The 27,819-nt window shown below is 36.9% G+C and overlaps 2 protein-coding genes and 2 long non-coding RNA genes across 5 annotated transcripts in view; 2 read left to right on the top strand and 2 right to left on the bottom strand.

Moving 5' to 3' along the window:
- LOC126927581 (A disintegrin and metalloproteinase with thrombospondin motifs 3-like) overlaps positions 1–27,819 on the top strand; it is a 239,304-nt gene that overhangs the window by 57,191 nt on the left and 154,294 nt on the right. The window lies entirely within an intron of this gene.
- Positions 1–27,819, top strand: part of LOC126927579 (uncharacterized) — a 113,303-nt gene that overhangs the window by 66,185 nt on the left and 19,299 nt on the right. The window lies entirely within an intron of this gene.
- LOC126927593 (uncharacterized) lies at positions 777–24,016 on the bottom strand. Its single transcript, XR_007715674.1, has 3 exons — positions 23,867–24,016; positions 23,570–23,727; positions 777–1,803 (listed from the first exon to the last, which is right to left on the bottom strand). It is a non-coding gene; the product is annotated as an uncharacterized LOC126927593 (long non-coding RNA).
- Positions 25,109–27,814, bottom strand: LOC126927591 (uncharacterized). Its single transcript, XR_007715672.1, has 3 exons — positions 27,724–27,814; positions 27,335–27,645; positions 25,109–25,222 (listed from the first exon to the last, which is right to left on the bottom strand). It is a non-coding gene; the product is annotated as an uncharacterized LOC126927591 (long non-coding RNA).

The following is a 27,819-nucleotide window of genomic DNA, read 5'->3' as shown; positions in this document are numbered from 1 at the left end:
CAGTAATTTTAACGGCATAAGACATGTCCAACGTTTCGTGGAAAATTTTATCTGCGCTCTGTTTTTCTTTTATCGTTTTATTTCCATGACTTGGAGATCACTTCCAGGCTGAGCAAAGGGAATATTTTAATACCAGATCAAAAAGGGAAACAGCCTATCAAATCGAACGATGGAAGGTTTTTTAAAATAGATGACAAATCTGCCAAGTTCTGGGTCCCGTTAAGAGCATAACTAACTTACAACTGCGTGATAACTAGATCGCTGGTGTTCACGCGTAAATTCATTCGTACCTTCATCGAAGCGATAAAAAATATTTTTTAATAAAATTTCGGGTCGATGGAATTACGAATTTCCATAAAAATATGCGAGCCAAATTAAAATTTGTTTCGTCCACTATCGATATTGCCACATCTACAATGTGTTTTCCGCTTCTCACGTTTCGCGTATATATATATATATATATATATATATTTTTTTTTTTTCATGCTACGCGAATTTCCATAAATATATAAACATCGGCAGTCTAATTGAAACCCTGAAACCCTCGAACCGATGTATTTCGTTCGAAAATCAATTAAAGCGATGTTTTTCGATAATTCGAGAAATTAGTTAACAACGAATTCGATTTGATATGTTTTCATTGGACGCGTTCGCTTTAATTGCCCTTTCATCGAACGCTTTGCCTCGGTCCCCTGTCTTAAACATTTCCTCGGAGGATGAACTTCATAACGGACTTGATGAACGGTGTGGACTTAACCTTAAATTACTTAAGGTAATTTTTTATACTCGCGGAATGATCTTTTTCAGAGAATCTTAACGATGGTCGAGCTGATAGAAGGAGCAATGCATGTCTTTTAAACGTCTTCGTTTAAATCATTACGAGGTATTCGAATGAGTTGTAATCGACCATAAGCGTATCGTAATTGAATTATTAATTATTTATTAGAACAAACGATAATTAATATATATTTCTCGATGATACGTTTCTACGTGATATATCTCTTTTTCGTGAAAATTATCTCCTGAATTTTCCACCGTTTTGTACACCATGGTAAATATGTTCGTGAAATAGCTTTCACGATAAAAGTCTCTCGTACCTGCACGATAATAAAACTGTTTTTATTAAATCTCTTTCATTGTTTTCGAACAGAAAATCTATTCTCTGTTGTTTCTTATACGACGCGAAATACGTTCTACGACAGTGCGTTACCGTATAAAGGTTAAACTGTGTACCGTAAAAGGTCAGGCTACAAATGTTGAGAAAGTTGTTTTGAAAATAATGGAAAACGTCAAGATAAAATCAGCATTTCTATCGGTTTAATATCTTTGCATGGAATACAAATTTTATTAATTTTAAAACAATTGACGTTATTTTCAGCAAGTTATTCGGTAAAAAATTCAATCGATATTTCACAAACTGGTTGTTCAACGGATATTCCTTTCTCCGTGGTTGCACAGAATACACATTATTTTTTCATTTTTCTTTTTTTTCCTTATCGAACCTCTGAATTCGTATCACAGTTGCGCATAAATATGCACGACGTAAAATTGCGTTAGACGCTTAATTTGCAATTCTTTCGAAGAATAAAAACACGCGAGTAATCTCTGCAGTAAATTAATAAATTTACTTGAAGGGTACTTGCGCGAAGAAAACATTGTAAATTGCAAAATTGAATAATTTTGATGTTTTACCGGAGAACGTTCTACGTACCGATAAAAATACCGTATTATGAAATTTAACTGTGATTTCACTTACCGAATAAGCTACCACTAACACTGGAAGATTGTGTCGCAACGTCGTTTCTCTGAAAAAAGAATATAAATTTCAATAAACATTGGTCGATCGTTTCTTAGCTTTCGTCTATGCCATCGATCTCGACGAATAGAATTTCCTTTGCAAGTAACAGCCGACACACACACACGCCTCTCTACCCGTACGCTTCCCTCGTTCGTGAATCTGGATGTTATGTTAAGGCTGAACTACATCAAGTTTTCTCCTGCTGGCGAAAAAACTTGTTTCTTGGCACTCGAGGTGATTTCTACGAGAACTCTTAGCTTGGTACGTTAAGAGCTGTACAGGCTACGCCGCCAAACTATACGTCGCTTGATAACTCGAATCACTTTGAATCGCAAACAACTGCAACAACACGAGCCAGAGAAGCGTTAATGGATTGCCGATCCCCGAACCGAGTGCCAAAACGCACTCAACGCGCACTGTTTTTATTCTGCTCAAACCGAGGAGGAAAAAAAAAAAGAAATAAAGGCACCTCATCCTCGTTGATCGATAGAATCGTTCTGTTTTGTGTCTGTTGGGGTAAACGAAGTAGCACAAGGTACGTTCCATCACGTTGCGAAACTCGTTCGCACATCGAAGGTAAATGAAGATACGTTTGAAGGAATGAAACCAATTAATTCCGCGAATTGGATGTGAATTCGAACAAAGCCAATAGGAAGCTGCGTCGATTCTCGAATTCTTCCAATAATTGGACAATAATGCCGGCCGCGGGTCAAAGATTGCCGCGCCGGGTTGAACGATAATCGATACTCGGCAATTTTATCAACGAACAATACGCAAACTGTTGTTTCGCGACGGACGCTATCGATAGAGCTGACGGTCGATGACGCCGCTCGAGAATCGTGCAAGGGACAGCAGTTATTTCTTTGCTATTTTTCGGATTAAAGGTTTCCATGCACTTCACCACATTCGAATTGTTAAATTGCACCGCTGTTGACGAACTTGCGTCCTCTGCTCCCATTGCCACGCGCTCGAGCGTCGCATCGAATTTTTGTTGTTCGCTGTTATTCAAAGTCACGTCAATCACAAAGGCTTTCGGCTGCTATTTCGCGTTAATTCAATTCGAGGATCAAAAAGCGGAATAACCGCGTACCAATGGCGACATTGACGCGAACGAGGCGAGTTATTGTTCCCTCGAGTTTGCCAGCAACCTATATGTTTGTTTTATATTCGCTTCTCATCATCCTCGCTCTCCTGGGTAGCACAGAATTTCAGTTACGTTTCTCCTTGGTTTACGTCCATGGTCTACTCTTTCAACCAACGACCTTCGCGTCTCTCCTACTGAACATCTACGCTCGAAGCTTGAAACTTGAACTTCACCTTCGAACGTACCTCTAACTACTTGTACTATCGCTGCGCCTAAACTTTGACAACGTACAGACGTACAAGATGTGAAACTCAGTGTGAGAATATGCAAAAGACGTATCAACACGACGGACCACGGACAGGCCACGGAGGTCTATTACGAAACTTCAAGACACAAACGGAAGTTGTGTAATTAAAAGAAAATAGTTCGACGTATTACTACGAAGTAGCTCACTCAATTTCCTTAACACTTTGACTGACACGCCGAAATCACATGTTTCACTCAGCACGCCACGGGAATATTTTTATTGTTCCAAGCATATAATGGCAAAATAATAATAAAATGACGATGTAAGACAACATTTTTCCCCAATGGACCATTTATCTTATTGATGGTCAGGGGAGGCCACTGTGGCGCAATTGATAGCGACGCATTATAACAAGGCTTCGTTTATTTCAACAAACCAGTCGCATTCGTTATTTCGTCGCAAGCAAAACGTCCAGAATATATCGTTGAAACGTGTAGAAGATATTAGTAAACAGTATTTGCTCATTCTATATATAATAGTAAGGTATGTGCACACTTCTAACTTGAATTATATGATTATAAAGCAGCATTTACGATTATTTTCTAGTAATCTTAACTTAATGAAGAACGAAAAAGATTTCAATTTGAACGTTGAATCGCGAAAATGTTAAATATAATATAAATTAATATAAATTTTAAATCGCGAATTTGAAAAAGCAGGGAGGGCAGGGACACGGCGCAGCACGCGCTGGAGCTTTGTCCGGCGTGGGAGCTACACAGCTACTCCCTGCGGCACGTCATAGGTGAAAGATTGACACACCCTCGGCGATTCTAGAAACGATGTTGAGAGCGAACCATAGGAATACGAGGCTGTCCGCCTCTTTTGCGAGCGAGCAGAAAGGGAGAGAAAGAAGAACTCTCACCCTTGTAGGATCACGCATGCAGGGGGATGGCGTTCAGGCGGCCCTAGAACCGCTTCATCGCCGTCCCAACGGACCCACGACTAAAACAGGGGATAACGCTAGGGGCAATGCCCCCCTCCCTAGCATCAAATTCAACAGTCGGAGAATTGTTAGGATTGGCTCGAACAAGAGGACGACGGAAAAGGGTGCAACTGAAGACAATTCATGAGAGGTTCCTGGAGCACTCCTGTCGTACGCGTAGAATGATCATCGTGAAATTTTAGTCGGTAAGAGTCCGACACTACTCTACTGTTACCGATTATTAGCAGCAGCGGAGTGTTCATGAGGATTTCTTCACGTACAAAAAGAAAAAAAAGGTGGAAGAGTAATAAATAGCAAGAAGAAAAATACCGACTAAACAGTCGCAAATTCTTTTCATAGTTGCAACGTAAATCCCATAGAATTGGATAAAGTAGATTGATCGAAAAAATGACGAATGTTAATGTTACGCATCAACGCAACTATCCTGTTATCGGGTTCAAGAATGCGCATGGGTCGTGGCTTATTAACGCGTATATCGTCAGGCATATAGCTGTGCTGTGGTACTCCGGGGCGCAAGGACCTCTGTTTTCGTGTTACCTAAGGGTAGTTACGGTACAAACGGGTCGATTGAGCGGTCGATGAGAAATTTGAGTAAGTCTCTCCCTGCGGAAACGCGAGTTTGGCCGACTACTAGTCTGGGTCAAGGGTCGAGCGACGGATAAAATTTTCGCGTGCAAACGCAAAAATTTAATTGCGTAGATTGGTAAAACCTCGGTTCGGTAATAAATAGAGTTCGCTTAAAAATAAAGAGACCTCGTTTCAAACGAATCAATGTGCACAGTGCACGACGTCGTAGTAATGATCAGTGGCTTCATCTTTGCAACTTGTAGCGAGTTAGACAATGAGTTTCCACTATATCTCGTTTATCTCACGAGTAACCCGCGCATCTCGCGAATTAGAAACGTAGTTTAAAGTATCGATATGCAGTAAACCACTCGTGGCCATCAGCGACGTGTTTTTAACATTTTAGATCTTGTTTAGCAGATTCGCTTGTTTATGAGACTCTGTTGTCCTCTTTGATTTGTTCGCGCAGTATCGCCCGACGGAACGGAAATTGCAAGCTGCAAGCTGCTCTTGGCTTTATTTGCAAATTTATTCGTGTGCACATATTTCTAATTACGATTAACATCACCAAGCAAGAGCAACGCAATCGATTGTCACACGAATCTCTTGACACGTGCGTTTTATGGCGAGAAAGAGGCAAAACCGTGTCGGCGGATTTGGCACGACTTGCAAATTGCCAGCGTTACACGGTCAAGTGAATAAATATTCGCGTGTCTATTTCGTTCGTCGATGGAAAAATTTTATCAGCTCTGTAACTGATACGTTTTACGGCACGACGAACGATTTATAGCAAATTCTTAATGCTTACGATATAATTTACCAAGAGTTTATACCATCGAGTTTATAGGAGCTTGATCACCGGTCGAATATCCTGTCAAGGTATTTGATATTTCGAATTTACGTCTATATCGATAAAATCAGCAACACGGTAAAATGATACAGCAGTTGCCCTACGCGTTATTTTATATATTTCTATCAATTGCGTAGCATCGTTTTAGAAAATTACTGTAAGAAACTACTAGAATTATTTTCTGTTTATTATTTTACGTTTTTCTCTAATTTCAAACACCACGATCAAGTTGGAATAAAGTTAAATTGAAATATATCGATAAGGAGTGAAATTGCATGGCATATGTGAAAAAATAGACGAAATAGATTTTCATGATCTTGATGGCGTAAAGCGTCAAGCGTAATACTAGCAATGTCAATACTAATGTCGATACCGGCAGTAAATTGATCTTGGTGGTTTAACGCACGGACAATCAAGTGCAACCGTGCAACATGCGGATTTAATCAAATTACATTAGAAAATTATGTATGTACACGAACGATACATGGCATATTTAACCCTTTGTATTCCTGTGTGGAGTGTGACTCGACATCAGTTTTTACCTCAGAAACTCCTTTGTCGAGTCCCACTAGACATTCTTTCAGACCCACCTTTTTGTGAAACGCGCGAAAAAAAATCCAGGATTGCATCCTGGAAGTTGTTCCAAGATATACCATACACTTAAAAATTACAAGGTACGACAATAGTGTGAATAAAACTGGTATTTAAATGAATTTGTTTCTTCCTTTGTTTATTTAAATTGTCTTCTTTTTTAGTTAAAGTAAATTTCAAATTGAATTTAAAAGCGTTGCGAGCTGCTGGTAACGAAATTGAAATAAAATTCGGAGTGGAAAGGGTTAATATCAAAGTCACCTAAAGAAATCGAAGTACCCGATATGATTGAAACTTAAAGACAGCCTCTCGTTTGACAAAACAATATTTTACCACTAAGTTCTTTTCTATCAGGTAAAAGCTAATTCTTGGATTATCGAAATCCACAATTACAAATATTAATTTCGACAAACGTTCTCGAGATCGAGCCTCCGTTCATCGATTAAAATATAAACTGTGTTTATCTGAAATTGCTCGTACATGCTGCGACGTAGAATTTTTTTTCGACGATGCTCGACAATTTCACTTTCAATTGTAAAAAATGTTACGCATCGAGCGGAAACGCCTGACTCGAAACGATAACGTTTCATCAGAAAAATCGGAATGTTTCTATTTTTCTATGTTTCGTAGAACTGGCGTTTCTCGTTCGTCGTTTAATTCGTGTTTTGAATGATGTTGAGTTTGACGTTGACTGATCGAAGAACGAGTGGATGAATTTGTAATAGAAAAGTATACTGAAATGATTAAAGGTATAAATATAAGGTATAAATTAAAGGTATAAATAAATATAAAGGTATAAATATAATATAATACTGATTCAGATCCTTAATTTTTTAGTATTACTAGAAAATGGAAGGATAGGGAGCACGTTCATAAATTTATGCAAAAGAATAGTACCAAAAAAGGTAAGCTTCTGGCTTTGGCTAGAGGCTACAGGGAACATAAAGAGAAATCTGTTTATTAGTTTCTTTGTTCCTAGACCTTGCAACCCAGGACATAATATACATTCAAGGGTAGGATAATATGCGCCGCTCCTTATTTGCAATATATCTGCGTAATAGCAATCTCCAGGCCATGGATATACATAAATAAAGATATAGAGTTTTTCATGAAGTTACTTCAACAGATGAAATATACGATAAATCGCAAGTTAATCAATTCTAAAACAGCGTCTTTTTGTGATTTTTTTTTTTAGAAGGAAAAGAAAGAAACGAAGTTATTGAATTTTGAGGTATGTTTTTATATATATTTAACGAATACAAAAAATTTCTTTTTAAAGTAAAAGAAAAATTATAACAGCGTAAAATTATTTCTAAGCCTATTTCATGGGCTGCATTTTTCAATCGGCGTGATCCTCCACTGAAACGAAGAACCAAAAAAGGATTAAATTATTATATATTTTTCTTCTCGGTGGACTAAAAAAAAAAGGCGGAAAATAAAAAAATGTGTTTTTTAAGAAGAAAGAATAAACTTCAAGGTGCTATAACAATTATTTAAATCAACTTTTTGACAAACTGTTTTAGTTCATCGAGAAGAAAAATATATAATAATTTAATCCTTTCTAGTTTTTCCGTTTCAGTCAAGAATTACGAGGTGAATCTTTCACGCCGACTGAAAACGATTAGAAATCTGATATAATTCTTTTGTTAACATTAAAAAAAATTTGTTGTATTCGTTAAATATATATAAAGCCACACCTCAAAATTCAATAACTTCGTTTCTTTCTTTCCCTTCTAAAAAAAATCACAAAAAGACGCTGTTTTAGAACATTCTAATTCAGGACACCCCGTTAAATAATCATATCGTCGAAGTACGTAAGAATTTAAAGCGAGGATCAGCTTCGTGACAGAGCTCGTCTCTGCGTACGAGCGATAAGTCAGGAAAACGTTGATATTTAACTAAAAGTTATTACCGTATACGCGTAAACGTGTTCCTGTCGCATCTACTTCACGCGCTGCAACGCTAGGCGTTCTGACGCGTCATAATCTTTTAGTCGGCTAAATGTAATATCAATCGTTAGCAGAGAAACGTGAAAGCATTTCGGAGTATTTCTATGTACGAGGATTTATCGAGAAAGATATTAAAAATACATTTATCAAACAGCTTACAGCTTAAACAACTGCACACGCCTCTCTGCCTGCGTCTTTACGTAGAAAATATTTTTTCTATCCAAGAGATGTACGCAGATTTTTCCAACTGACCGTATTTTCACTGTATTAAAAGGCTCTATACTACGAAACACGTAATACTTTCTACGAAACCATTTAATAACAAAAGCGACGTAGAAACGTTCGTTCTGTTGCACAGGCGAACGATCAAAATGCGTTTCTTTCATTTCACAGTTTTTACGGGATTCAGAGAGACCGCTGCGGATGTTAAACCGCGTTCGACAAAAATGGCGGAAGACGATTTATCTAAAGTTGTCAGGAAACGAGAACAGTTTATATAATTGGAGTTCGTATAATGGAAGCTTACCAATTTTTCTCGCTACGTATCGCTCTTTGCTCGAATAATACCAGCAAACGTTCCGTTAATTGGGCGTTAATTAAAGTTTTGTTTCAATAAACGCATTTCTACTCTACTTGTATTTTTCTCGATAAATCCCGTGTACGCAGCGAACGCTGAAATGCTTCTACGTTTCCATGCTAACGGTCCATGTTACCATTTAGCCGACTAATTGTCAGTGATTAATAAATTGTGATAATTGGTCGATAAAAAGCGAGTGATAAGTGAATTTATGATACGATTAATCAGCTCTTCCAGATCTCTTTGAAAGCGTGTGCCTAGAATGTGTCGCAAAAGGTAAACGGTGACGAGTATACTCGTCAAACACGGAGTACGTGTGGCTGTTATAACGTAGAATGAAATTGCAACGAAACGACTGTTTTATCTTGTAATTTTATTAATGTCTGCCTAAAATTTGGCAATGGCGTAACTCGTATGCTGTAACTGAGTGAGAAAACGTTGTTTATAAAGCTTAAAGTGTCGTGTATGGTAATACCCCATACAAAATGTTTTATGGAAACATCGATGGATCTCGAAGAGGAGTTTCGCGTTTTACACCTTTCGCTGAAAAGGCGGATGCTGAAATAACGTTATAATCCACATTATATGCAGGTGAGAGGTCAGTGATAAAAGATAAAATGTAAAGACACGATGGATCTGCTATATTCTACGTTCCATCGAACCACGAAATATCTTGGAGCCTTTAAAGCGTACGGAACAGAAAATTTCGTTATCGAAGCAGATGAGAATGTAACAATGTAATGGTGCAAAATTACAATACATATATGCGATATAAAAAGAATAAATCTGTTCGTTTCTCACTTGTCTTTTCAACAAAATCCATTATCTTTTATTATCGTAAGTCGGCAGCTAGAATATACGATTAATTCTAAAAATAGTGCAAGTGATTTAAGCATTTAAGAGGCACATTTTTGAACAAACTGCTCGTAAAATTGTACGACGCGTAAATCTCACTTTAGAAGATCGTATATTTTACGAAACGTTTTATTGCGTGTCGGAAAAATACTTTTTAACGCGCTCGAACGCCGAACGTCGAACGTCGAAACGCGTCTAAAAACGAGATACAGCGGCGATCGAAGGGAAGTTTAAAATTCACAAAACTGTGTACGATAACTGCACTAATTGCGACTTTCATCACCAACAACGTTGAAGACAGTCATCCGTATCAAGCTTGTTCGCAATCCAATTCTTCTTATCAATTACAACTTTTCTTTTTTTCTAAAACTGTCGCGTTTCTTTTATCCTTTTTTTTTTTTTAAACTTCCTCTCGTCCTCCATCGTATACGACTTGCTGCAATTTCACAGCCACCGGCACGTACGTGCCACAGAATAGACGACTATCGTCGACGATTTTGAACAAATTTTAGAAAGAAGAAAACTTAATAAAATTCGTGATGTATCAATTTGAAGCTGCCTCACCTTATCCGCCAACGTAGATGAAGCAGTAAATACACCGACGTACGGATACTGTTTGCAACCACTGGGCGTCTACATTTCTTTTCCACCCCTGTCTTTCCCATTCGCCCACACATTTTTTCCCCCGTCACGTATCTCGCACACACGCGTGCGCTATACGCACATACGGAGAATTACAGCACGCGAACCACACAAATCAGTCTCAATTACGAATTAATAAAGAAAGTCGATGTTTCCCGCGAAGATGGTCCGCGAACTATATCTTCCGGGTATTCGGACGTGATTTCCATTTCGAGATACGATTTGGAATGCCAAAATGAAATTAGCGTGGAGATTTACGTCCGCCAGCCGTGCGATCGACCGATTGCCTTGAAATTAGAGTTGATTGTGGAACAGATTGGAGTTTGTTACTGGCGACGGTTAGCAAACTGTGAGACGGATCGTAAAAAGGATTTCGTGCGGCGTATCCTCTGATTAATAGTCTTTTGAACTGTTCATTAAGACGAAACACTGCTGGATAATGGGCGGAGAGAATTTTCTTGAAATCTGTTTTGCTCCGCAGCGGGTAGACGATCCACGGATATTTTTGACTTGGACGAATTCTACCGACATCTATGGAGGCGTCTCCTAGCGAGCGATTCGTCGTAAGGTTGTTGGGGGCAGACCAATCGGATTCAAAAACCCGAGTACGACGAATTGAAAAATTTCGAAAGCGGAACAAAACCAATTTTCATATCAATGACTGAATCTTTCTGACGATTGGAAAATTGGACGGTTTCCCGAGAATTTCGTGAAACCACGTGTATATATGTCCGCGAATCTTTTCGTCGAGTCTGAAGAATAAATGCACGAATAGAAAATTAGATAACAAACATTAGATCGAGGAAAGGCGTGGAAAACATTAAATATCTTTGCATAGACAATTTTTATCGGATTGTCGGGACGTTTTTATCGAAGTTTCAGTCCTTTTCTATTGCGATTATCTGTGTCGCGGAATGATTTACATAGAAATGAATTGAACAAAGGTGAATGTAGAATACGAAATTACCTTTTCCCCAACTTTCAAGCTTCCCCTGCAGTAATATAAAGATTCACGTTCCCTTCGTACATAAGATCGAATGTAAAACTTCTAAATAAGAAAGCCAAGCCCCATCTCTTTGAAATCAGAAATGGTCGATCACTTGAATCTGAATCTTAACAAATAAACATAGATGGTGGCTTCAAAGGTTATTCGATATAAAGAATCTTCGAGTTCGTCATCGAATCTACATGCAATCGCGAAAGGTTAATCGCTGTTCCACGGAGTCTTTCTCGCCCGAAACATTTTACCCGTATTTTATTATGCATCGCTTCTAATTTAACCGACTTATCGAAACAAACGAAATTTACCTATTGCGTAAACTCTCTCGAATAGGACGATGAAGTAGCCGCAGGTAGGTAACTCATTGTCGGCGCATTGAAATTCAAATTCTACGAGACACCCGTACACCCGTACACACCCGTGGACAGATGGAACATTGGAGGAGACAGAAACGCGAAATTATCGGTAGCGGGGAAAGGAGAAACGAGGTTAAAATGGAAATATAGAAAAAATGTATGAAAGAAGAATGAGTCTAAATATCACATGGCAGAATTGAACTCTTCAGGTAGGTTTCTCCTTTCGATAGACCAGAGGTTACGTGCACTGCATTTAAATGAAAATTGAATTTCCTGTATACGTACTACAAAGTATAGAGTAATTTGCCCATGCGAGATAAAATTTCAAAAGGAAATTCACCTTCATTCTCTTTCTATTTAGTTCATTAGTTTCGGGAATAAATAATACAGACAGGTAATTCTATTTTACTTTTCGATCATTCTTTCGACCTTTACGTATTAAGCTCTTTATGTTGCCTGAATTTTCAATACTTGGGAAAATTATTCCCACAATCATGCAATCCAGAATTTCGATTAGTTTTTATTTATTTATTTATTTGAGACGTTAAATATTTCCAACTCTAATTTACTGTCGTTCGAGAAGAAGGCGCGAAAAAGTCGGGTTTAAATCGAATAGACGAGAAGAAGAAGGAATTTTATAACGTTTAAAGCCACGTTTTATTTAATTCTATGGAATAGGTTCGCGGAATATTTTCAATTATTCGATAAACTTAGTTTCTCGTTCGAGCATAAACATGCACTTGCACGTTTCGTCCACGCATTTCCTGCGATACCACGCTCAACGATTAACTAATTATATCATTGTAGAGTATATAGGCTTATTAATTAATATAATAAATTATTATATACTTCAGGTGAACGTACAAGCGCGCGTGTGTGTGATGACTTTATTCGAAAAAAAGAATTTGTTCTTGTCGTTGCGTTGTTCGTTCATTCATTATTCATCTGATTAGTAACATCTGGTTCTTAATACTCGGTCCTAATAGTAATAGCAGTAAGCTGGCTTAATTTTCCTCTAATTTTTAAAATAGTTTTAATATTCAAAGCTGTTTAACATTTTAATATTCAAAGCTGTTTAACATTTCATCCTTGGAACACTCTCAGTACGTATGTATAAATAGTGTGTACGTGTGTATTTTTTATCGTAGTTTAGGGTATCTTCCACCTCAATTTCCAAATAGTTTCCTTTAAATTCATTTTTATGAAACAATACTGACACGCAAGAAGGGTACATCAAACAGTCTTCGACTGTTACTTCCTCGTCGATTATTCCACATCACTTAGAAATATTATTTGAAATTTTTATATTTACATTGTGGATATACGAATATTTATATTTTTACGGTCACACTAAAGTGTTAAAACCCGGACAGATATTTGTCGTACTTTTTAAATATCCTAACGAGGATTATACTTTGAATGTCCTATATATCGTTGCATATTCTGTGAATTCTATGCATCCTTAAATTCTATTACTCGCTTCTTTTATCTTCCGAATCTTTAAACATTTCCCACACGTATACGCGTCACAATCTGATTGTTTCGCACAGAACATGAAACCGGTATACCTGGTCGTTAAAACGTCACCAAATTAATAGTGAAACGAACGAATGATGATATTCGTCACATCGTTATTGCTACTTCAACCAACAACCAATCTCGTTCTTTCTGCTCGAGTAAAAAGTCTCGTTAAAAATACCAGTTTTCATTTTATATAAAAAGGAAAAAAATTCCGACCTTACGATATTAATTCTATGCTAATTGAACGTAGTTATCTTCGAAGAAATTGGCTTGCGCGCTTCTTATGCATAAATGCAGCATTTCCGCGTAAGCTGATTCGTTGTTTGCTAGGTCGCGATTTAGCGAGCCATCGAGAGTCAAAAAGCTTCCTTTCTTTGACCCTTGTTCCAATTGGACCGAAACTACGCTCGTTACATCGACGGAAAAAGTACGAAAGATTTCGCAAATCGGAGGAGACGACGCTGGGAACAACGGAAAAGTTCCTCGAAACGTTTATCCGTGGTCGTATCTCGTGCGAGTAATTCCAATCGATGCCCGGGATAAGCGTGACCCGTATTCCATACCGCCGGGTGTTCATCGATGTCACTGAAATTTTCTCTCGCTTTCAACTTCTCTACGCTAGTTAATAAAGCGCGGCAATCGTTGCAGGGTATCTCTCCCACGCGTTTACGCCGAATCGCCTACAACATGAACCGATATCGCGCCTTTTTTCCTTTACTATTGCGCAGCTTCAACTACGACCTTTCCGCGACACGTATTTCAATGCTAGCGGCTGCGACAAAAGCCGCATGAAGCACGGCGAATTAAAAGCGCGTCAGAGTAACGCGGAAAACATTGTTCGTAGTTTTCGTTAAAAAATGATTTGCAAAGGAATTTTACCGTTGCAAAAACGGTGTATGTAAATGGTGGAGATAGGAACAAATGGATAATAGATTTTTTCTTTTGTAGCGCGGGCGATAATATTTAACTTTATCAGGTAAATAGAATACCCGCTCGTTCGACGAATTTTGTTTTACGATCGAGCCCCTATGACTTCAAAAACCTGCACGAGGCTGCAACAATTTTCTTTGATTCCTTTCGTTTCGCTGCCTCCTATAAGTGAAAATAAAGCTTGCTTTAACTCGAATCATCTACACGTCCGGATACGTTATTTTAGCTCTGTAACTCGAGTTTAGAACACGATCTAACCCAGCCCAGACTTCTACATGGCCAAGTTTACCTGTGCGAGTACAACTTCCATATTGCCGCTACTCTAACAAGTTGTTCTCTGCAACTCTAACTTTTCCAGCTATACGTTACGAGCCGTCAGCAACCAATCTTTCTTTCTATTGTTGGCATTGTCCGGAATAACCATAAAGATATAGAGATACAGAGTACGAGGGTCGTACGTTACCGTGTAAATGGATGCGATATGAGAATGGGAAGAGAATGCCCTGTTAGACGGATAAAGGCGCCTTTTGTCCTTGTTCAACGCTAATCTTACCAAGCCCGGCGAAACGACATAGAAAATTTGATTTAAAATTGTGCATTTGCCCTTATTCATTTCGTCAAGAGTTAGTGTTAATCAGGTACGATGGTTAATCTGTGTTACACACTTACGTATGTAGCTGCGATAACAAAACTTTCCAACGGTTTCGTCGATACAAGTATAACATCGAAGCGTAAGTGCCAATAGGCCTAACCAGTCATCGATATCCCTACAATCCCTCCAACGAATATTTGAAAAAAGGCGTGACGAAAATGACGTTCGAAGACGAAAATTCGTTTCCTTTTGTCGTCTCTCAATGTCTCTACTGCGCACGCGGTTGGTAGGCGTCCGCTACCATTGCCACGTGTAAACGGTCACGGACGAAAATGACGTTCGAAAAATAAAATTCCTTTCTTTTTGTCGTCTCTCAATATCTCTACTGCGCACGCGGTTGGTAGGCGTCCGCCACCATTGCCACGTGTAAACGGTCACGGACGAAAATGACGTTGGAAAAATTAAATTCCTTTCTTTTTGTCGTCTCTCAATATCCCCACTACGCACACGGTTGGTGGGCGTCCGTGACCGTTGTCGTGTAACAATGGTCGTGGACGAAAATGAAGTTTGAAAACTAAAATTCCTTTCTTTTTGTCGTCTCTCAATATCTCTACTGCGCACGCGGTTGGTAGGCGTCCGCTACCATTGCCACGTGTAAACGGTCACGGACGAAAATGACGTTCGAAAAATAAAATTCCTTTCTTTTTGTCGTCTCTCAATATCCCCACTGCGCACGCGGTTGGTAGGCGTCCGCGACCGTTGTTACGTGACAACGGTCACGCACGCCCACCAACCGCGTGCGTAGTGGGGATATTCAGAGGCGAAAAAAGAAAGGAATTTTAGTTTTCAAACGTCAGGTAACAATGGTCGCGGACGCCTACCAACCGCGTGCGTAGTGGGGATATTAAAGGGCGACAAAAAGAAACGAATCGGATCAAGAAAACATTTGTTGAATCGAGAGTTGTACGTAAAGAGTCGAAAACGAGAATTGTTAATAAATATACTATTAAACATCTACACATCCTGCACCAAATAACCTCACGTATTTACCGTACGAATGTGCGTGCGTTATTAGACGAACGCATTATATATATGTCGGAGATGAAAGAGCACCGGAGCCTTCCCCTCGGAACTTTGGGAAGACACCTAGTACCGTAATTTAGATTTCACCATAGCCGTATTAAGAAAGCCGTTGTCATTCGATCCGACTGTACTTATTCGAGATTTATGATAATGAGCTCGGGCTCGAGGCGACAACCAGTCGCCGAACGTAGTCGCGGTCAAGGGGATGAACGTTTTGTTTAACCAAGGCAGGAAGTAACTCTATACGATGGTAAACGATGGTAACGATGGTAAACGTTTCAATGGTTTCTGTCCCGTGGCTCGCCACACGCAGACTATGCTTCGAGTAAGACGATTACCAGATGTTGATGCGTCTCCACAGTACATGTTCGGCTAGCCCGAGGACCCGCTATAAATCTTAAGATCTATTTAACGAAAGTCCTTCAAACCGACAAACAACCTTTGTTCCAACTACGGGAAAATTGGAGAAGTCTATTTTTCTCACGAACGACGCGGCCCGATGGCGACTTTCTCTTAAGGGCGGCTAGCACCCTTCCCCTATTTCCTCCAACTAAGTAACTCCAATTTCCCTCACTTTCCGAATGAAGACTTTTCTCCGCGAATCCGATGATCTGGTGCCCTTAGACACACCCATCGTAGTTTTCCTCGACAGCGTCACCGTGATGGAGAGACACTCTATCGTACGATTTTAACGACGATACAAGTAATTCTCCGGTACGTAGTGCTTGTTCTGTGGCGACCTGAATATAACTTAGACTTCCACGAAGTATACACGTTCGACATCCCGTTGACCGCGGATTCGTTACCGGACCCGAGGCCATTGTCATAACGCCGCGAGTATCTAACATTGTGATTAATTACCAACGCTGTAATACCACTCACTTGTGCCAATAAACTCTACCATTGTTACACCGCATCGATGGCCAATATCAACGAAGATTCATCGAACACCTCCACCCCCAATCCTATCATCTAGCCGACATATATATTTCGCATTTTCAGTCTTCGTCGTCGTCGATCCTTATCGTTTTAAAAGTCGTACGGTTCCAGAGCATTTGGTCGCAGTCGCAGACCTTTCGGTTAGCGAGCTCGTTAGCGACTGTCTTATGAAACTCATGGCGAAGAATGAACCTACAGTTTTAGGTCTGAATTTAGATCCCGAACGATCGGAACCACACTGAGACAGACGTCTGTCTTTCTTTGTATATTTACGCAAATAAGATCATCAAGTAGTCAAACAATTTGATGCTCGGATCTCGATGATTGCGAACAATTACATTTCTGTTCTATTAACCGATCTGAGTGTTCCATATTTTACCTTTTCTGCGATGTCGATTCGATATTAAGAATTTATTTATAACGTTAGAGGTATAAGGCTAACACTTAGATGGAGCGTAATTACAAGAATCTTTTACATATCGCAACTGAGGCTAAAATAACAAAAAAAGAATAAAATAAAAGAATAATAAAAATAAGGTTTTGCGTGTGTGTGTATGATTAAGCGAGAATACAAGGCAAGAGGGAGGATAATTATTGTAAATCGAGTTTATGGCCAGCAGTCTGAACATAAAGTATACTACGTTGCAAGCTACGAGTGAACGTAAAAACTGTATTACTACCGTTACGTTACAAGGCACACGCACGAGCGAAATGACAAAGTTAGGATAAAAAGATTAGAAAATAAAACCAAGCACGCTGTAATGGTATTTCGCGACGTATTTTATTCTGTAACGTTATATCTGGTATGGTTATACCTTTCGATAAAAATCACAGATAATAAACCGAGTCTCCGTTTCAGTTGTAAGAAAATAAATTTCATTTTGTATTATGTGACGTTGCACTTTGTACAGCAAATCAACCGTTTCTCATATTTCGAAATATACACATAGCGTTTTATGCGTAAGGAGAGATAAGAAGCACACGGGACACTTGTGTACGTACGTTGTAAAGGACTTTCAATTTTGCATATGTGTCAGTCATCACGCATGAAATAACCGGACCAAAACAGTGGATACGGCGATACGTGTTTGACACGGCCAACCAGCGTTTGATTTGCGTTGAAATCAAATTTTTCGGTTCAACTTCACCGAAACTTCTTCTTATTCTAAAGTTATTAATACCGTTGAAGTGGATCTCACTTCAAACAAAACTTTACATCTTCTCTCTAGTGTTTAGTTTCCTTAGTCCTGCGAGAGATACAATTAGGCCTCGGCATAACGATCCTCTTTCAGAGGCTTCTTTGGTTTCAATTATAGCACCGCGAAAATCATCGCCGACATACAGACAACATAGACAATAAAGCGGAAATGCCAACAAACCGAAAGGATCAGAAAACTTCGATAGACCTAACGGCCATCAATATATTAGGTTGTGTTTTTCTTTTACAGACACGTCTTTTACAACGATGCATCTTCATACAACATGAAACCTATTTTGACAGAACAAAATGGATCATACGTAATTCGATAAAATAATATAAAACGAAAAATGTTGTGCATCCATTATTTCCTTATAAAACGAAAGAAACTTTTCGAACGACCTAATATTTCGACATCACAGTCGTTGATCGTCAGTTAGCCACCGGAGAGTCAAGAGTGAAGAATCGCTAAAATCGAGAGTTGTCATATCGCACGACTGCTTTAAGATCAAGTTCGAGTTCAATGATCATCGTTTTCTGTTTAATCCACTGTAATTAATCCATCTATCGATACATCATCACATAGGATAGAAACTACTGGAAATCCTAATTTCTAATATTTCTCTCTTTAGGCCAAGATAAAAAATACATCAACAAATACCGTCGACATCTTTAGCTAATTATGCAATAAAAACGATGAAATCATTGAATATATTCGTTTAACCGCATCGCAATTATGGTACAGATATCTCACGACATTGCATATACACAGCCCGTACGATGGCCACGGACAAGTTATTTCACGACACAATACGTTTGTACGACGCTACGAATGCGTTATTTCGCAACACAATACCGTTCGTACATTCCCACGGACGAGATATTCCGCGCGTCTGTTTTTCCGCAATTAAGCACAGCCCTAATAAACAAACACTTGCTTTTATACGAGACGTTTTTATTACGTTCGGATACGTATTATAATTTATCTCACAAATTTCCTGCCTTTCTATCCACTGTATACGTCAGAGACGAAGATTTCTAGTAGAAACACAATTCCATTGATTTTAACATCCAGGTGAAATACGTACGATACACGTATTGCGTAATATTTGTATCATTATGTATGTATCATTATGTTAATACAAATCTATACAATATATTCTTACAGGATTTATCATAATCGACAACGTAACGATCTGCAATGTTCATGAAACTTCGAATCAAAACATCGATAAAAACGGGATCGACGAAGCAGAAAATACGAGTCCCGTCGGATGCAATCCGACAGTTTAAAATCTGTTGTTCTTGATATCCGATCCTACTTTAAAATCGAAGCGTTCGTAAACCGATTAAAATCATAACTGCTTAATTACGATAATCAGGTGAACTCATTGGCCAAGGATCAAGGGTCTAGAATTAATATCGAGCTTAGTTGTTGGGTCACAAATAGGTCGTATACACCCGCTTGATGGCTATTCGACGTGCTTTGACCATAAAGGTTCGCAATACTAGAGTATCTTCAACGAAACGCAGTGTAACGTTGCAGCAGACAATGAGAGGCACCGACGTGAAAACGTACATACTTCATGGCTGCTGTCCCTTCCATTCTCGCTTTCTTCTTAACTGACTAAGAACGAGGAAAGGAAAAAAGACTTGTTCTCGACTTTTCATTTCATCCCTTACGTTACACGAAGGCATTGTCAGCGTCTCTTTGAGATTTTGCTCGGCGCGTTTCTTTCGCGTCGCCTATCGTCGATGCGCGATATTATTCGATATCAACGAAACAACGCCATTAAGACACGTATGGTCTCGCCCTTGTAACGCCACTGTGGCTGAGAAACTATATTACGCGTGATATAAAACGTATTATAGCAACGTGATATAAAGCGATAAAAATTATGTGGTTTATATAGTTTGTATCTTCTACTTCTTTTAAGACAGGGAAATTTATAGCGGCGAGCATTTGTAGAGCGACAAGTAGGTACATACGTTGATTTTTAAAGGCTTGTACAAGATTTTTAAGCGGAAATTCAATTTCGTTGGATTCTGTTTAATTGGATTTGAATTTTTAAAAGGTAATGAATTTTCCCGATCGAACTGTTAGTTTAAGCGCGGCCTTTAATTGTATCACGAACATTATTTTACGTTACTCTGCAACGTTTCCTCTATGTAATATATTCAATGTTTGTATACGCGATCTTCGCCTTAAGAATTACTCAAATATTTGGTTTTAATACGAAGGATTGTTTTAAAGATCATTTTCACCTCTATAAATATTTATTGTGTAAACCGTGTGTATAATTTGCGTAAAGCTTAAAAGATTTCCAATTTAACATTCGCACGTGAATTAAGACTGTTACTTGGAAAAATCATCGAACTCAAGAACCACACTCTTCCTCGCGTTCAAACTTATCCGCCTGTGCAGTTCGTAAATTCACTTCTTAGGTTTCTAATGAATTTTCAAAATAAACCTTCAACCTATCTATGTATGTATCTATACGATTAAACAAACCGTGGATTTTTATGCATTTCTAAATAATTTGTAGATATTATTCTAAATATCCATGGAACTATCGATTAAAGAATTATTATTCACGAGAATATAAGAAACAAAGATTATTAAAGTTATTTTATCTGGTATTACATGCGTGTAATTCGCGAGTCAATAACTTTATTTAATTATTTTGCTAAATTGATTCCTCGTCTCCTATATTTGCAGAAAGATATTTCTGTTGCGTCAAATACGTTTCCATTTTATATTATCTTCCACAGAGGTACTACATACGTATTATCTTTCTGTCTATCTTAACTTCAATTTTTTTAACTCGTCGCTTGTTGACTTTGTCAAATGTCCTTTGTTTACTTTGAAGTTGCGAAGCACGGAAAGCTTCCTAGGTACGTGTCCCACTCAGTCTAATAAAAAACGTTCAGGTGCGCGAAAAAGAAAAACGCAAAGTTCAAACGCACGCTAATAGATGGCTATATTTAAAAAATTACTCATATTAAATATATTAAGGGCTAAGTGACTTCAATTTTATTAGCTCGTTTCCTGCTGTCTTTAATGTTGCGAAACAGGAAAAACCTTCCTATCGCTCTCATCTAATAATAAGCATTTGGGTGCACGAAAAAGTAGAAGATTCAAGCCAGGATCAACGGAAAGTTTTACTTAAAAAATCAAATATGAAGAATCGAAAAACTTTTATTCATCTCCGATATCTATTCATCTCTCCGAGATGTATCTTGTTAAGATTATCCTCCTTCGAGGATTAAACGCTTCATGGCTATATAAAATGGTAACGAGTAGCGCCCTCTTCTAAAGTATTTAAAAAACAGGAGTAGGTCAGTGTGAAATTAAATGGCTGGAATTTTCAGCGATTTCCATAGACAGTGTCTTTGAAATACCTAATTCTCGCTGTTTCACGTATAAGCGAAATAGCGCTCAGCTTTCCAGCAAAAAGCAAATAGCTATATTCTGTAGTATTTGAAGCATCGACTGGCGAACAAATGCGAGAGGAAAAGTTTCGTGAAATTTACATCTTGAATTTCGTTATTTCATTTAACGCAGAGGGATTGGCGTCCGCTACGATCGATACGTTGGCAGATTTGCCTGCGGTTTCTAGCGATTGTCGCGACGATTCTAATTGAGTTTTGCGAAAGAAATGAAATTAAACGTTGGCCGTTAATCGATGGCTGGAAAATAAAATGGATTGCCATGATTCGTCGTATCCCCCGCCTTTTGTTTCTTTCTCATCTTTCGCGTTTCACGGTCTTCACCAATTACTATATAGAGCCGTACTTTTCTGCTGGCAACTTCAGTTTACGAGATTAAACATTAGCTGGTCCCGTTTCGTTTGATAAAACTGACATCTCATATACGACCTGAGGCATTCTACGAGCTTGGCGCAGGTTTAATAGAAATGTTCGGTAAATATGGACACAGATAGCGAATGTTACTTGTATAAACATTCACTCTGATCGAGAACTAAAAAATCTGGAATTTTCTGCTCTTGTGCTGAATTACAGTGGTTCGCGAAAATATTTGAATATCCCTGCAAACTCCTTGTGGACATATTATTAAGAATATCTTGATATCCTATCGATACTGTGACAAGATTAACGTATTATTACAATTTCAAACGAGTATGACAATGTATGTAAGAGTCGCAGGACATTTACTGCGATTATTTGTATGTTTGAGACTACTACTAATATTGTATACTAATTTTTCGTTAAGCATATGTTTGCAATAAATGCCTTGCAACCTCTATATATATATCGAATTGGTTTCAAATTTTCCATAATGTATTAATAACAAGAGTTCTGTAGAAAACGTTCGAATAATGTATTCAATTACACGTAATTGATATTGCCTATTTAATATAATCGGAGAAATAGTCTCATTCATTTCATAGTCAATTCATTTTAAGAATTAGCGGGAATACGAGTACGTAATAGGAACTTTAATAATCCCAGAATCCCATAGGCAAGTAAAAAGAAATAATTTAATTGAATTTGCTTTAGTTCGACTTTATTTCTATTTCTTATTTAATGCAATTCTATTTTATTTAATTTTAATTTCCATTTTTCTTTCATTTTATTAATAATTTAATATAATCCTAGCTCAATAACATAAATCATATAAAAAAGGATATATAAATAAATCGGTACAATACGATGCAAGCTAAATTTATGTACCAAAACTTTGACAACACCTTATAGATACGATAACTAATTGGAAATTAAGTAAAAACTACTTGTAATAACCCGCATTGCTTGTCAGGTAGGAGAAGATATTCAATCAACAAATAATTTCGCTACGTTCGAAATCTTCTCGCTCCTTAATCCATTTTCTTTCTGATTACAATAAACAGCATTAATTCCGTTCTCGATTAATTAATTTTATCAGTAGTATACTTATATCATTCTATAAAACATTAAATAAGTGACATTTAAGTTAAAAAATTATTTGCATATTATTATTTATACACTTTTGTTTGCATATATCATTATAAAAATTAATGGAATAAACTAATAGGATAACATATTTCTTAAACAAATGGAAAAATGAAAAGTCGATGGATTTTCATTTAACAAGCGTGTATCATTTGTAGCATTATGACAACTTAGCGATCCATTTGCTCAGCAAGTACTATCTTCAATAACTAAATCCTTTTAAATTAGTTAAACCTTCAGTGTCCTATTTTCCTATTCACTAAACGACATTTTTAATACGAATCAATTCGTTTCGCTAAAGACACTAAAAATTGATTATTAAAATAGAACTATACATTTTATATATTTTACACTAGTTCTCGTTGTCATATGATTACAATGACCTTAATGAATAAACGATCCTAAACAGCAACAGCATAAACGAGCTTATCTCAAGTATATCAATATTATACCAATATGTAGAAGTTTATATTTCCAAAATACCTGTCTTTAAAAGTAAAATAATAGCAAACAAGGCAGTAAATAAAGTAAACGATCGTATTGCTCAACAGTCTTAACAAATAAAGCAACGATGCTAAAAGTAACAAAAATTGCTCCATAGCATATGTCCTCACAATTAAATTACGAATTAAAAAGGAGAATAAGAGTAAAATTAACAAATCGAATGTAAGCAAATGAAAGAATCATTCTGTATTATGTTTCCCTCGCTAGTGGCGGGATATTCAAACTTTTAATAATGATAGCGTCTCTTCAATCAAGAAATCACACATCCAAAAACTTTTACCTCGTAATAACGGTATTATTATACCATCGAATAAGTAAAAAATTAACACTCACCAAGAAAACGGTATAAGCAACGAAGATTTACAGCTTGGCCTTCGCGAGACAATAGTGGTGGTTGGCGCCAGACAAGTGGTCGAGAAGAGTATGCCCTACTGCACAATCATAGGCGTAGATCGTGCACCCGAATTGTCCCGTCTGTCGATGGATATTACCTGCAACGACCTCCGTGATACATTTCTTGCGCTACGCGAATAGGTGCACCTGTTTGCGTGCCACTTAATATCGCGTACGCACGAAACAGCTCGAGAATTATCCACGAATTTTACGAATTCGCAGTTACTAATCGCTTACCAAACGTCGATTATGTCGTTAGCGCTTGAAAAGACATTCGAATGTAATTGTTGCAAAAGATAAAGGACCTTTGTAAAATAGACGATCCAATTCCTATCGCGTTCACAGTCGAAGCGGTACTGTGAGGCTCGTTGCGACCCGGCGTCCCTTTATACGATCGACCCCCGAGCTCAATAGCCAATCACCGTTACGCATTCTCCAACGTTCAAAATCCTTCCGTTGGATCCACGGACGGCCGATGTCAGTTATGTGAGGGGGTAAACATGGACGATCTGAATTTGATTCAATTATCCAAAGCGAGAGAAACGGTGTTTGAGTGGTGGCGCGAAAATTACCGATTTCGTTGCGCATATTGACAAAGTTATGGCGAGGGATCTGTATGGTATGTACTATATAGCTTTTCTCGCGGGCTATGTTTCTTTATATTGTATATCGAAGTACGCACCTAACGTTTCAAGAGAAGCTTTGCATGCCTTGTATAACTTGAACTGTAGTTTAGATTTACAACTTTACTTTAGTCTTTATGTTTTCTTACTTTTCAAGAGGTAATCTGCGATACTTGTAAATAGATACTACATATATATGTACGTTAACTTGTAATGTGTAATATTCCTCTTTGGTTAGGTCTATATTTTCTAATGTGACAAATATGTGTATGGTGGCCATCTTGTACAAGTAAACTGATATTTTTAGCGTAATTTTACAAATTACAAGTCATAAATTATTCCTTTTTCCAAACAAGGAAATATACGAGAAAAAATAGAACAGATTCTTACGATTATTTTTGTGAAGTTTTGTAATATACGAATTAGCATTTTTTTTTTATTTTTTTTTTTTTTATTGCATTTGAAAAAATCATGTATTTAAGTATTCACGAGAAAGGGGAGACAGAAAAGAAATGCAAAGATGGAAAGTTTCGAATATGTAAAACGTAGTGAAATCCGTAAATGATTTCATAACTGCTCTTGAACATTTCTTACAAACAAACGAGTCATCTCATACTTTCCTACAGGATAAGTACATATTCATCAGAAAAAATTCCATTGATGTTGTCTATGAATGCTTATGCATCCAGCGAAGTCTGTGATTATTTTCTTTATCTGGAAACATACGTTATAGTTTTGAAGTTATAGTTTTACATTATTTGTTCACAATCGTTATAAAAAGACCGGAAATGTATTCAGGTCACGCACATGCTTTACTGCTTTATACGTACTATCGATGTTAAAAAACAACTCGTACCGAAAGGATTAATATAATTTTTATTTAAATTTTTTATTTCGTATTCATAGACGAAAACTGTGTTGTGTTGTTTGTCCGCAAATATGTAAAACGATTCCATTATATTATAAAGTTCTGAAAATCGATAGTTTTCGTTATACATTTCGTTAGTTAAAATAGTTAAATGACTTTCCAGAAACAAATCATGCTTCATGGACATTTTGAGCTTAGTTAGCGTAAAAGTTAAACCTTGTTCTGTAATTAGTTGTTACATGAAATTAAATGGATTTCAAGTAGCTGGTATGTAAATGATACTTAAACTAACATGTAATGCTTAAATCGTAAAATAGATATACATGTAAAATCAGTTAAATTTAGGGAATCAATATCGAATCAATATCAATAGGGAATATATTAAGTCAAAGATTATTTGAAAGAATTTCAATTTCACTTCAAACTTGAAAGGATATTTCAGATCAAGTAAATAACAAATTTATACCGGTATAGTGATCTCATGTTTCTTGAATTCAAACAATTTGTGTAATCGGTACGAGAATGTATGCAATATGGGATATTAAAGAGAATCGCATTAGGCATTATTGCACCATGTACGTCATAAATCGTCGATGAAAGCTCTGAAGCGGGCAAAAAAGTTTATAGCTTCGATAAATAAACTGTTCTTTGTAAATGATAGGTTAAAAAGTAGGTAATCAGCATTAATATCAATAGGATATTCCATCGAATAATTTTAAGGATCTTTGTATTATAACATATCCTTTAGATGAAAGATAATTGTTAGTTTTATAACGAAGAATCCACAAGTGTTTCTACAGTAACAAAGTAATTAACGTTTCCTTAAGGGACTAATTCTTGTTACAGATTTCTTTCACCTTCATCTTTGAAACTATTCATAAATTATATTTATATCTTTCAAAATATCACATCCTAATCCTTAATAATGCTCACAGTTTTGTAGTATTTAATATCTTTTGATTTATTCGAGATTTCTTCAAATCTAATACAGAATTCAAAATGTTTCACGTATTTATTATAGTCTATAGATTATGCTTACAGACTTGGTTCATGTATGTACGTATGTGTATTATACATTATTGTATTTAAGAATTTATATGATCGTCCCATGAAATACCTCTAGTCTGTAGGAAACAGTCTGTTGCTACTATGGTTTAGATGAAAGAATATTATGACATGTCGTTTAACTGTATGATACCATCTATTAATGTATCAACGATGACTTTAATGACAGTCTAATAGATATTGCGCTACAACTTTGATCGACGTGACTTATTTCTATGATGCACTTCGACAAGCTGATTTCAGCCAAATCAAGTCAAACGAAGTTTCTTATGTTTAATATTCATATAAACTTACTATGCATGTACGTAGTTTGTTTCAATAGCATCTACATAGTTTAAGAAACTAGTTGATGACGTTGTTTCAATAACACAATCATAGTGGTTTTTAGAATAATCATGATTCGAACGCAGACTATTAGGGGATGATATGTTTTAAGAACAAAAATTATAGTTTTCCCTTCTAAAACATGAGATTGAGATTGAAATAATTTTGAAAGAAGAGCAAAATAATTTTAATTCTTTAACCATTTAACTCTACCTTAATAACAAAATACAAGAACGTGTTAAGTATACATTATTACTAATTTAATTATTTATATCACTAATAAACAATATTCTTAATTCGCAATTCTTATATCATTGAACTATACTATTAATGAAATGATTTTATATAACTTGCAATTCAATGGAATAAAAACATGAATGAAATATTTAAACATACCTACGTACATAGATTTCCAATAATTTTACGTAACTTTATGAATTAACACGTTACAATATATTTTGCATATATATACGGTATATATCTGTTACATTTATCAAAAATGATTCTTGTTCAATTACATCCGCCACTTATATCGCGGAAGCGTACAATTATTTCAAACAATATGAAAATAATTTATCGTGAAAAATATTTTACGTATTGTTTCTCGTTTTTATCGTAAATTAAGCACGTTCCCATTTCTTGCCATAAGAAATAATGGATAATCGATAACAACAGCGTAACGAAAGTAAAAATTATTGTTCATTCACGTTTTGAACGTAATTTTATCAGCTGTACTTTTTCAGCTACTTTGATTTTACTTAATTTCAAAGAACATATTTAAATAATAGCTGGCTTAACGTATGAAATATAACGTCGAAATATTACCGCGACTGTCTTGAACAGATTTCCGCCTGTAGATGACTTTAAACGTTTCCGTATCTCGTAATTTGCGAGAAACGAATCTCACATACATTTCTACGAGACCTTGCTCTGTCCATCTTGCAGTTCCTTCCTTGATTGACTTTCAAATTTCCCCCTGGATTCTAGGCTGTTTCTGTCATATAGAGTGAAGAGTTCGCTGGCCCTCGAAGCAAAGAGACAAGCACATAGAAAGTCTGCCTTTGGGGTTGGAAGTAAGCATAATTTACGATACGATGATCTAATCCCTTCATCACGCTTGGAATATACATGGTTGCCTGTAAAAGGACGCAGTTTTATATTCAGCAAGTTGCAAAGAAAAGATCTATGTCATTTTGTGATCTTATAGTACTCACTCGAGAGAAAAGTAAATTTTAATCAACGTTATATAATATTGATGAAATCCAATTGCTGGGTCAAGAAGAAGAGAAAAATATCCTTCGCCATTCATA

The sequence above is a fragment of the Bombus affinis genome, unplaced genomic scaffold, assembly GCF_024516045.1.
Source record: "Bombus affinis isolate iyBomAffi1 unplaced genomic scaffold, iyBomAffi1.2 ctg00000160.1, whole genome shotgun sequence".
Taxonomy (NCBI): Eukaryota; Metazoa; Arthropoda; class Insecta; order Hymenoptera; family Apidae; genus Bombus; species Bombus affinis.
The sequence above is the reverse complement of the archived record's forward strand: the minus strand, read 5'-3'. Positions and strand labels throughout refer to the sequence as shown.